This window comes from Gossypium arboreum, unplaced genomic scaffold (genome assembly GCF_025698485.1).
Source record: "Gossypium arboreum isolate Shixiya-1 unplaced genomic scaffold, ASM2569848v2 Contig00210, whole genome shotgun sequence".
NCBI classification, from domain to species: Eukaryota; Viridiplantae; Streptophyta; class Magnoliopsida; order Malvales; family Malvaceae; genus Gossypium; species Gossypium arboreum.
This window is the reverse complement of record NW_026440327.1, coordinates 30,001-42,500: the sequence shown is the minus strand read 5'-3', so window position 1 is coordinate 42,500 and position 12,500 is coordinate 30,001. Positions and strand designations below refer to the sequence as shown.

General features: G+C 34.2%; 4 pseudogenes; 3 read left to right on the top strand and 1 right to left on the bottom strand.

Moving 5' to 3' along the window:
- Positions 1–270, bottom strand: part of LOC128288383 (ATP synthase subunit beta, chloroplastic-like) — a 1,909-nt pseudogene extending 1,639 nt beyond the window's left edge.
- A 741-nt stretch (positions 271–1,011) lies between these two features.
- On the top strand, positions 1,012–2,568 carry LOC128288402 (ribulose bisphosphate carboxylase large chain-like; annotated as a pseudogene).
- A 3,290-nt stretch (positions 2,569–5,858) lies between these two features.
- LOC128288395 (photosystem I assembly protein Ycf4-like) lies at positions 5,859–6,715 on the top strand (annotated as a pseudogene).
- A 1,500-nt stretch (positions 6,716–8,215) lies between these two features.
- Positions 8,216–9,516, top strand: LOC128288381 (cytochrome f-like; annotated as a pseudogene).
- Positions 9,517–12,500: the final 2,984 nt, after the last annotated feature.

Sequence of the window (12,500 nt, the reverse complement as noted above, 5' to 3'; positions counted from 1 at the left end):
ACATCCAGTACTGGACCGATGATTTGAGAAATACGCCCCAGATTTTCTTTTTCAAGCGTGGAAACTCCAGGAACAGAAGTAGTAGGATTTATTTTCATAATAAAGTGAAATATGTCAATTTTTTTTTTTCCAAAATTATCTAATACAAAATAAATCTTCGACAGGAGGTTGATCGGTTAATTCAATAAGAAATGGGGGTTAGCGCTCGATTTCGTTGGTCCCATCCAATTCAAGTGCATGCAATTGGATTGGTTCCTTATTCAATGAAGGAATTTTAAGTTCAACCAACCTATTTTCAAAATAGGAAGTGGATAAATAAAATTTTGGGAGAGTCTTTCATTTGTCCATCATTATAGGCAACACCATCCATATTATCTATGGAATTCGAACCCGAACTCTATTTATGATTCCTTATTTCTATCTCATTAGCCTTGTTTCAATTTCATTTCATATTTTATTTTAGCATATCGATTTTTTTTTACTTTACGTCCAACCTCTCCCCCCTTTTTCCATCTATATTCCCTTTTTTTTCATTTCAGGCCGAATTACGCCTGTTTTCACATCTAGGATTTACATATACAACATATATTACTGTCAAGGGTGAATTTCTTATTTTATTGAGCTTATAATATATAATTTATATTAGATGTTAGAATATTAATTCTATTATATATTTATCTATTCTATTATATATATATTCTAATATATATTAGTATTATTTTTATATTATTTATCTATTTCTTATCTATTTCTATTTCATTTATTTCATTTGCATTTAGAATTTTGATTCAAAAAAGTAAGGAATTATAAACTTGAAAACACGGATCAGGTTGCGCCATACATATGAAAGAATATAGAATAATGATGTATTTGGCGAATCAAATACCATGGTCTAATAAGGAACCTTTCGGATTCGTTGATAATTTTTGAAAGATTTCTTCGAAAAGGTTTCATTAACTCCTCATTTATATCGAGTAGACCTTGTTGTTGCGAGAATTCTTAATTCATGAGTTGTAGGAGGGACTTATGTCACCACAAACAGAGACTAAAGCAAGTGTTGATTCAAAGCTGGTGTTAAAGAGTATAAATTGACTTATTATACTCCTGAATATGAAGTCAAAGATACTGATATCTTGGCAGCCTTCCGAGTAACTCCTCAACCCGGAGTTCCGCCTGAGGAAGCAGGGGCCGCGGTAGCTGCTGAATCTTCTACTGGTACATGGACAACCGTGGGGACCGATGGGCTTACCAGCCTTGATCGTTACAAAGGGCGATGCTACGACATTGAGCCCGTTCCTGGAGAAGAAGATCAATATATATGTTATGTAGCTTACCCTTTAGACCTTTTTGAAGAAGGTTCTGTTACTAACATGTTTACTTCCATTGTGGGTAATGTATTTGGGTTCAAAGCCCTGCGCGCTCTACGTCTAGAGGATCTGCGAGTCCCTACTGCTTATATTAAAACTTTCCAAGGCCCGCCTCATGGCATCCAGGTTGAAAGAGATAAATTGAACAAGTATGGTCGCCCCCTATTAGGATGTACTATTAAACCTAAATTGGGGTTATCCGCTAAGAACTACGGTAGAGCAGTTTATGAATGTCTACGTGGCGGGCTTGATTTTACCAAAGATGATGAGAATGTGAACTCCCAACCATTTATGCGCTGGAGAGACTGTTTCTTATTTTGTGCCGAAGCAATTTTAAATCACAGGCTGAAACAGGTGAAATCAAAGGGCATTACTTGAATGCTACTGCAGGTACATGTGAAGAAATGATCAAAAGGGCCATGTGTGCTAGAGAATTGGGAGTTCCTATCGTAATGCACGACTACTTAACAGGTGGGTTCACCGCAAATACTAGCTTGGCTCATTATTGCCGAGATAATGGTCTACTTCTTCACATCCATCGCGCAATGCACGCAGTTATTGATAGACAGAAGAATCATGGTATGCACTTTCGTGTACTAGCTAAAGCTTTACGTATGTCTGGTGGAGATCATATTCACGCTGGTACAGTAGTAGGTAAACTTGAAGGAGAAAGGGACATAACTTTGGGCTTTGTTGATTTACTACGTGATGATTTTATTGAAAAAGATCGAAGCCGTGGTATTTATTTCACTCAAGATTGGGTTTCTATGCCAGGTGTTCTGCCCGTAGCTTCGGGGGGTATTCACGTTTGGCATATGCCTGCTTTGACCGAGATCTTTGGAGATGATTCCGTACTACAATTCGGTGGAGGAACTTTAGGACACCCTTGGGGAAATGCACCGGTGCTGTAGCTAATCGAGTAGCTTTAGAAGCATGTGTACAAGCTCGTAATGAGGGACGTGACCTTGCCCGCGAGGGTAATGAAATTATCCGCGAGGCTAGCAAATGGAGTCCTGAACTAGCTGCTGCTTGTGAAGTATGGAAGGCGATCAAATTTGAATTCGACGCAGTGGATAAATTAGATAAAGTGGAAAATGAGATAAACCAGCTTCATAAATCAAATTTGAATTCGAAGCAATGGATACTTTGTAATCCAGTAATTACTGTCGGTTTGTTGAATTGCAATTAAACTCGGCCCAATCTTTTACTAAAAGGATTGAGCTGATTCTATTGTCTATATTTTGATAGATATATTTTATCTAGATATACAAGATCTTAAATACAAAAATAAAAGACTAAACACAACTCAAATTTTCTCCTGGGTCCATAATTAATCCTATGTATGGATCCTTAGGATTGGTGTATTCTTTTCATCCTATATACCACGGTTTCGATCATGGATCGAGCCAAGCATCACAACTTCTTCTACCCATCCTGTATGTTGTCCTTTGGCTCCGTGTTGAATAGAAACTTATTGTATTAGTAGACGAGATTTTACGAAAAGGTTCTTGATAGGAGAAAATTTCTTTTTCAATTTTTTCAGTGCGGATTTTACACAACATGGGGAAATCACTATTTCTAATTGAAAATTGATATTTCTAATTCAAAAGAAAAAGAGCTCTATCCTATCATATATAATGAACTGCTACCTAGGTTCTCACAAAAGAGAATCGTTTCTTTCAATATTCACTCATTGTTCGTTAATAACCCTAGTGATTGTATCTAGTATGCGTATTCTGATAGGAAATAAAATATTCAATTGATTTTTCATCGAATGACTATTCATCTACTGTACTTTCATGGAAATAGAGGCAAGAAAGCTCTATGGAAAAATCATGGTTCAATTTGATCTTGTCTAAGGGAGAATTAGAATACAGATGTGGGCTAAGTAAATCAATGGATAGCCGCCTTGGTCCTGTTGAAAATACTACTGTAAACGAAGACCCGACTAGAAATGATACGGATAAAAACATTCATGATTGTAGTGACAGCTCTAGTTATTACAGTAAGGTTGATCATTTAGTTGACGTCAAAGACATTCGGAATTTCATTTCTGATGACACCTTTTTAATTAGGGATAGTAATCAGGACCGTTATTCCATATATTTTGATAGTGAAAATCAAATTTTTGAGCTTAACAATGATCATTCTTTTTTGAGTGAACTAGAAAGTTTTTTTTATAGTTATCATAATTCTAGTTATATGAATAATGGATCGAAAAATGATGAGCCCCACTATCATTTTAACTTGTATGATAATGATACTAACTGTGGTTGGAATAATCACATTAATAGTTGTATTGACTCTTATCTTCGTTCTCAAATCTGTATTGATAGTTCCATTTTAAGTGGTAGTGACAATTCCAATGATAATTATATTTATAATTACATTTGCGGCGAAGGTGGAAATAGTAGTGAAGGCAAGAATTTCGATATAATAACTCGTGAAAATGGTAATGATTTAACTCTAAAAGAAAGTTCTAATGATCTCGATCTATACAAGGATTTGTGGGTTCAATGCGAATGCGAAAATTGTTATGGAGTAAATTATAAGAAATCGCTTAATTCAAAAATGAATATTTGTGAACAATGTGGATATCATTTGAAAATGAGGAGTTCAGATAGAATCGAACTTTCGATTGATCCAGGCACTTGGGGTCCTATGGATGAAGACATGATCTCTGGATCCCATTGAATTTCAGTCTGAAGAAGAGCTTTATAAAGATCGTATTGATTTTTATCAAAGAAAGACAGGATTAACTGAGGCTATTCAAACAGGCACGGGTCAACTAAACGGTATTCCTATAGCAATCGGGGTTATGGATTTTCAGTTTATGGGGGGGAGTATGGGATCTGTAGTAGGCGAGAAAATCACCCGTTTGATCGAATATGCTACCAATAATTTTTTACCTCTTATTCTAGTGTGTGCTTCCGGAGGAGCACGCATGCAAGAAGGAAGTTTGAGCTTGATGCAAATGGCTAAAATATCTTCCGCTTTATATGATTATCAATCAAATAAAAAGTTATTTTATGTATCAATTTTACATCTCCTACTACTGGTGGAGTGACTGCGAGTTTTGGTATGTTGGGGGATATCATTATTGCTGAACCCAATGCCTATATTGCATTTGCGGGTAAAAGAGTAATTGAGCAAACATTGAATAAAACAATACCGGAAGGTTCACAGGCGGCTGAATATTTATTCCATAAGGGTTTATTCGATCCAATCGTACCACGTAATCCTTTAAAAGGTGTTCTGAGTGAGTTAGTTCAGCTCCACGGTTTTTTCCCTTTGAATCAAAATTCAATCAAGTAGAGTCTTAAGTGAAATTTTTTTATTTGTAGTGAAAAGGTAGTTAGTTAGTTTATCAGAATCAAAGTCAAAGCCCGCGTAATGGGCTTTGACTTTGTGACAAAAAAAGGAATTGTCGAAAAACAAATTATGTGGATAATTATTATTATCATTATCCGATATTACTAATGAGTAAACCTCTAGCAACAAGATAAAAGCGAATTTTTCCTTCTGTGAAATGAAATTGAATTTGAGAGACAAATAAAACGAATTTTATCCTCCTCTATTGCGTATGTATATAGAATTTAAATAGAGAAAAAATAGAATAGAAATATAGAGTTTTGCATCTTTCTATATCTCCCGAAAATTCTATTTTTACTAATAATCCCTGTTCTTGGATCGGATTCTAACGAATCGAATCTTTCGACAATTTGTAATAAACTCTTTCTTTATTAAATTCAAAAATGCAAATTAGAAGACAAGAACAATAGAATAATAAGAAAAGTAAGAATAAAGTAAGATAATAAAGAAAGTGGATTATCTTATCATATACATCTATTTTATTTGATTTAAAAAGATGGGCAAGTCCTTTTATTTAATTCTACATTCCTTGCACTTATTAGATATCTATTAGATATATAGATTCGCTTAGATATACTTAGTATTTAGATATAATTAGTATAATATACGAATTATAATATAATCGTTATAAGATATATTTCTAACTAAACAATATAACAATAACAGGTACAAATATTAAATTGAGGTACCCATTTTATGACAACTTTCAGCAGTTTTCCTCTATTTTTGTGCCTTTAGTAGGCCTAGTATTTCCGGCAATTGCAATGGCTTTTTATCTTTGTATGTTCAAAAACTAAGATTTTTAGATTCGATGGGGCCAAGACCAAATCTTATCTATTTTTTTCAAGACTTAGATGTCATGGATACCTATTTAGTAGAATATTGTATAACATCCGGCTTACCCGAACCGAACATAAATGAAAAGCCCTCTTATGCATACGTAAACATGGTATAGGGTTAAATGAATTATAGCAAGTGGATCGGTACCGAACGGATGTATGAAATTAAAGTCTATATATCTAGTAGATCCGTATAGGCGATCATATAAAGGGGATGATTTTAGATCGAAGCAATTTGATGAATTCCTTCTAAAAGTTCATATCAAAATAGTACTAGTTGATGAGAGTTACTTCGGAAACAAAAAAAGTAAAGTCGAATTTTTTTGGTTATTCTCTCAATTCGAATAAAATGCAACTGGATCTAGTATGTATGAGTTGGCGATCAGAATCTATATGGATAGAATTTATAGTGGATCTCGAAAACAAGCAATTTTTGCTGGGCCTTTATCCTTTTTTTTGGTTCATTAGGGTTTTTATTAGTTGGAACTTCTAGTTATCTTGGTAGGAATTTGATATCTTTATTTCCGTCTCAGCAAATAGTTTTTTTTCCACAAGGAATCGTGATGTCTTTCTATGGGATCGCAGGCCTCTTTATTAGTTCCTATTTGTGGTGCACAATTTTTTGGAATGTAGGCAGTGGTTATGATCGATTCGATAGAAAGGAGGAATAGTCTGTATTTTCGTTGGGGTTTTCCTGGAAAAAATCGTCGCATCTTTCTACGATTCCTTATGAAAGATATTCAGTCCATCAGAATAGAAGTTAAAGAGGGTATTTATGCTCGTCGTGTCCTTTATATGGAAATCAGAGGCCAGGGGGCCGTTCCCTTGACTCGTACTGATGAGAATTTGACTCCGCGCGAAATTGAACAAAAAGCTGCTGAATTGGCCTATTTTTTGCGTGTACCGATTGAAGTCTTTGAAATGAATTGCAGAATAAAAGCTTTCGCCGGGAGGAAAAGCTCAATCCAAGAATCCTCTTTTTTCTATAGCAGAACTAAACTGAAGTTTCTTCAGAATGCCCATTCAAACCAAAGCGGACGTATACGGAAGAGTCATAACATAAAAAAACAGTTTTTTTGTCCACAAAATAGTTTTTATGCGTCTGTAAATGTAAAACCGCTCAACTTAATTCAGTAACAAAATAAGCAAGAAATCGAAATACTGGATTCATCTCATATATCAAATCGAAATAAAGACTTTCGCTTTTTATTTGCAATATTTGAGTTGATACGTTAGATACAGATAGATCATATCTTGTAAATTTTCTACTTTTCTTTTCTCAATCGGCCCTCCCTTTATCCTTTCTTTGTGCTCCTTAAGAACTAAAGAACTAAACAAGTGGATTTCTTTCTTATAACATAATGATAAACGTAATGATAACTTTTCTGTCTTTTTTTGTCACTCATTTTTGATCAGCATAATATTTTTCCTAATTTTTTTTTCAATTATTGCTGGACTCTAGACTATATATAGTTTAGATAACCCGCGAAAATTTTCGACATATTTGATTGCGATCTTGATATAGACAGGGCGCTCCTTCGTCTCAAAATCTGAATAGAACAATCTTTATTATTTGAAGCGGTTCTTTCGGGCAGTTATCAAAAGAGGGCAATTGCTTGAATTTGATCAATTGAGATATATGGAAACAAAACAATATAACAATAATATATATATTTCATTCGAATTCAAAGTGGATTCTTATTTTCTATATTCTGTATTCTTTTAGATTCAATTAGATTCAAGGGCTAAGCACTGAATCAAAAAAAAACAGAGAATAGATTCATGGGCCCCTACTTTATAATATAATGAAAGGCATGCTTGATAGAAAGATTAGATCACATAAAGTCAACGAATGAGGTGGGTTCATTAACAACTCACAGATGAAAAATGGCAAAAAGAAAGCATTCACTCCCTTCTATATCTTGCATCTATAGTATTTTTGCCCTGGTGGATCTCTCTCATTTAATAAAAGTCTGAAATCTTGGATTACTAATTGGTGGGATACTAGGCAATCCGAAACTTTTTTGAATGATATTCAAGAAAAGAGTATTCTAGAACAATTCATAGAAGTAGAGGAACTCTTCCTGTTGGACGAAATGATAAAAGAATACCCGGAAACACATCTACAAAAGCTTCGTATAGGAATCCAAAAAGAAACGATCCAATTGATCAAGCTGCACAATGAGGATCATATCCATACGATTTTGCACTTCTCGACCAATCTAATCTGTTTCGTTATTCTAAGTGGTTATTCTATTTTGGGGAATGAAGAACTTCTTATTCTTAACTCTTGGGTTCAAGAATTCCTATATAATTTAAGCGACACAATAAAAGCTTTTTCTATTCTTTTATTAACAGATTTATGTATAGGATTTCATTCGCCCCACGGTTGGGAACTAATGATTGGCTCTATATACAAAGATTTTGGATTTGCTCATAATGATCAAATTATATCTGGTCTTGTTTCTACTTTTCCAGTCATTCTAGATACAATTTTAAAATATTGGATCTTTCGTTATTTAAATCGTGTATCTCCGTCACTTGTAGTTATTTATCATTCAATGAATGACTGAAAAATGATTCACGGATTCAATTAGAATCTTTCTTACTTTCGAGATAAGCAAAGCATGCAAAGTCGTACTTACTTTACTCTTTCTACCCATCAGGAGAATACAATTTCTCCTCTGTTTCAGTCATTTTTTTTTTTTCAGTTTTCAGTAAAAGTAAATAGCAGAATCGTGGCTAGGGAACTATACTAGTGACCTACCTAATTTTATTGTAGAAATTTTCGGGATCAATGATTGGACCATGCAAACTAGAAATACTTTTTCTTGGATAAAGGAGGAGATTACTCGATCCATTTCCGTATCGCTCATGATCTATATAATAACCGGGGCTTCCATTTCAAATGCATATCCCATTTTTGCGCAGCAGGGGTATGAAAATCCACGAGAAGCAACTCATGTATTGTATGTGCCAATTGCCATTTAGCGAATAAACCCGTGGATATTGAGGTTCCACAAGCGGTACTTCCTGATACTGTATTTGAAGCGGTTGTTAGAATTCCTTATGATATGCAACTGAAACAAGTTCTTGCTAATGGTAAGAAAGGGCTTTGAATGTGGGTGCTGTTCTTATTTTACCAGAGGGGTTTGAGTTAGCCCCGCCTGATCGTATTTCGCCCGAGATGAAAGAAAAGATAGGCAATCTGTCTTTTCAGAACTACCGCCCCACTAAGAAAAATATTCTTGTGATAGGTCCTGTTCCTGGTAAAAAATATAGTGAAATCACCTTTCCTATTCTTTCCCCAGACCCTGCTAGTAATAAGGATGCTCATTTCTTAAAATATCCCATATACGTAGGCGGAAACAGGGGAAGGGGCCAGATTTATCCTGACGGGAACAAAAGTAACAATACTGTTTATAATGCTACGGCAACAGGTATAGTAAGCAAAATCATACGAAAAGAAAAAGGGGGTACGAAATAACCATAACGGATGCCTTGATGGACATCAAGTGGTTGATATTATCCCCAGGACCAGAACTTTTGTTTCAGAGGGTGAATCTATCAAACTCGATCAACCATTAACAATTAATCCTAATGTGGGTGGATTTGGTCAGGGGGATGCAGAAATAGTACTTCAAGACCCACTACGCGTCCAAGGTCTTTTGTTCTTCTTGGCATCTATTGTTTTTGCACAAATCTTTTTGGTTCTTAAAAAGAAACAGTTTGAGAAGGTTCAAGTGTCCGAAATGAATTTCTAGATCTGTGGATTTATCAACATCAAATTTGTAAAAAGAACAAATTATTCCTGGCAATTAGGTTAGGTATAATGAAAAAAGGGATGAAAAGTCTTTTGCTTGTTTCTATTCTTTCTCTAGGAATTGCTTTTACCGCATTCAAAATTCAAAACAAAATATGTATATTGTGAAGAAGACTATTTGTCTTTACCTCTTTTTTTTCTTTTTCAATCTAAATTGACTAAATTGGGGGTGTAATTATATTCCTATTGTCAGTGTCAGATTTAAATGTTACAGAATAGGTTTTGTTTTCTAAATTCAATTTGAGTAGATACTAAACATAAGATAAGTAAGTGGAGAATAGAAAGGAAGGATAAATTAAATGAGGGGAACAAATAATTACAGGGAGTATTCTTCGTCTTTTAGCCTTCGACACAAGAAAAGGGTGTGTAAAATTCCTTTTCTTGTGTCGAAATAATAACAATTCCGGGACCCGTTCGTCAAAGATTTCTATTCTTAGTTTCGATTTTTCCAGATTTTTCAGAACCCTTTATTTTTTCGATTTACTTATAATAGAATAAGTAATAAGGATAATATAATAAGTATAAAATAAGTCGAAATAAGTATAATATACTAAGTAATGGACAACCAAAAAAAAGAGAAGGAATCCTTACCGATTTTTTTTGATAAAATAGAATCAAGGCGATAAACTTATAAAATAATTTCAAACTTTGATGAAATACTAAAATAAATCGAGTAAGGTTAGACTAGTCTAGAAAAGGTTTGAATCTGGTCGACAGAAAAAAAAAGAAATATTAAATATATATTGTATTGTGTCATCCAATTGAGTGATTCCTTTTTTTCTTCTAACCTTGAAAGTATCGATAGATACTATCGAAGAGCAGATGCTATGAATCAATTAATTGAAATTGAGTTCATTTTTCAAAAAAATCATCGGAAAAGTGATCCATTTGTTGTCATTTATACGACCAAAATATTATGATCATGATCATTAAGAATTCAACGGGACCCTTCCTCGCGAATCAGACAAAGAAAGAGGAGGCGGGCCCCGTTGAGTTCTTACACTTTCATGCCTATAACTTAGTTCGTCCCATTATCCATTATTCCATATTACAGGGACGAACCCAATCCAGAATATGAACCATAAAAGAAAATACCTATTAAACCGATCACAGGAATACCAGTTACCGTACCTATTATCCAAAGAGGAATCCTTCCAGTAGTATCGGCCATTTATCCCGCTTCCCTCCGCATTTCATCAAGTGGTCATGCTAAAGACATAAACAGTCATAGATAATTATGAGATACAATCCTTCCGAATGGGATAAGAGAATTCTACTATTATTTAGTATTCTACTACTTTTTTTTTCTTAATTGAAGAAATAATTGAAAATAAAACAGCAAGTACAAAATGAGTAATAACCCCAGTAGAGACTGGTACGATTCAATTCAACATTTTGTTCGTTCGGGTTTGATTGTGTCATAGCTCTATAATTAATTCGAATTAGGTTTATCGTTGGATGAACTGCATTGCTGATATTGACCCCAAAAAAGAAACGGTAGGTACAGCTAGTCCGTGAACAGCCAACCATCGCACTGTAAAATTGGATAGGTTCGATCTATGGTCATTGGGTCCTCCTAAAAGATCTACTAAATTCATCGAGTTGTTCCAAAGAATCAAAACGGCCAGTTATTAATGGAATTCTTGTCGGCTCTTCTGTAAAATACTCGTTTGGACGAGGGCTTCCAAACACATCATAAGCTAAACCTGTGCTGACGAATAACCAACCCGCGATGAATAGGGAAGGTATAGTAATACTATGAATGACCCAGTATCGAATACTGGTAATAATATCAGCAAAAGAACGTTCTCCTGTGCTTCCAGACATGCCGAGCTCCACATATTCTTGTAGGGGATCGATTCCGTAAAAGATGGATCAGTAAATGGAATTCACCGAAACTAAATCTTTGTGAGATCGTCAATATTGTACCAAAGGTATTTTAGAGTATACCGAATCAGTATAGCTATCCTTCTTCTGACACAGCAACGCAATTTCAAACAGTATATCGACGTGAAGTGCTAGATAATTTCTTTCTTCTTCTTGCTTGTCGATGTATAACCAGGTATCATGCAATAGAAAATTCTCAAATTCCTGGAGGTATTGGCTTGGGCCTAGAAACGGAAGATCAGGTAACCCGTGAATCCAACGAGTTGGTTTATAATAATTCATGAAGGAAATTATCATATTTCCGCAAGTCAATTAGATGCGAAATATAAAATTGACTTTTTTCGTAGTTGCACAAGAGGTTTTGTTTTTGTTGAAGCCCTTTTTTTTTTTTTATTTTTATTTTAAGGAATTGCTTAGTCGTCTAGTAACAAGTAAGAGTAGTCGTTAGATATAGATAAAAAAAAGAGCAAGGAATAAAAAAATTCTACTAATCAATATTTGTGAGGCGGCCTTTCTTGTATTCTTGTATTAGATCCAAAGGTTTTTCTTGACCTAACTACAAAGATGATGAATCGATTTTTTTTCTTTTCTACTCTTGTCCTGCCGCTCTATTTTGTGAATACCATTTATAATGATTGATGAAGAAAAATTTCAATTGAACTTATTATTTCAATTGGTATTTTTATAAATCTGATCTATTAGAAATTTGTATATCTTGTTTGGATCTATTGGATATATATATAAGTATAAGGAATTAAACACGGATTCTATTTCTAGATAATGTCTTATCTTGGTTTTATATAATGTTATAACGAATCTTTATTTTGTTTTTTATCATATTCATATCAGATTCAGATCGACAAAATTGAACAATCAAATTAAACTCAAATTTCGCGGGCGAATATTTACTTTTCTAGTTCAGTTGTCGGGTTAACCCATGACCTCTCAGAATCAGAATAAAAGAAATGCAGTGGTCTCTGGTTTGTTCCGCTATCCTCCCTGATAAATCATTAGGATTCGTTTTCAATAGAATCCTCTGCATTCACGGGTTCCGTCGTCCCCATCGCCTCGATTAATGCTTAGGTCTGAATTCTCCAATGGAGCCTTAATTTATTAATATTTATTAATTTAATTTTTAATTTAATATTTATTTAATAAAATAAAATAAAATTTCTTCTTGAGTCAACCTTTCAGTCTTTTATTGAGTTAAGG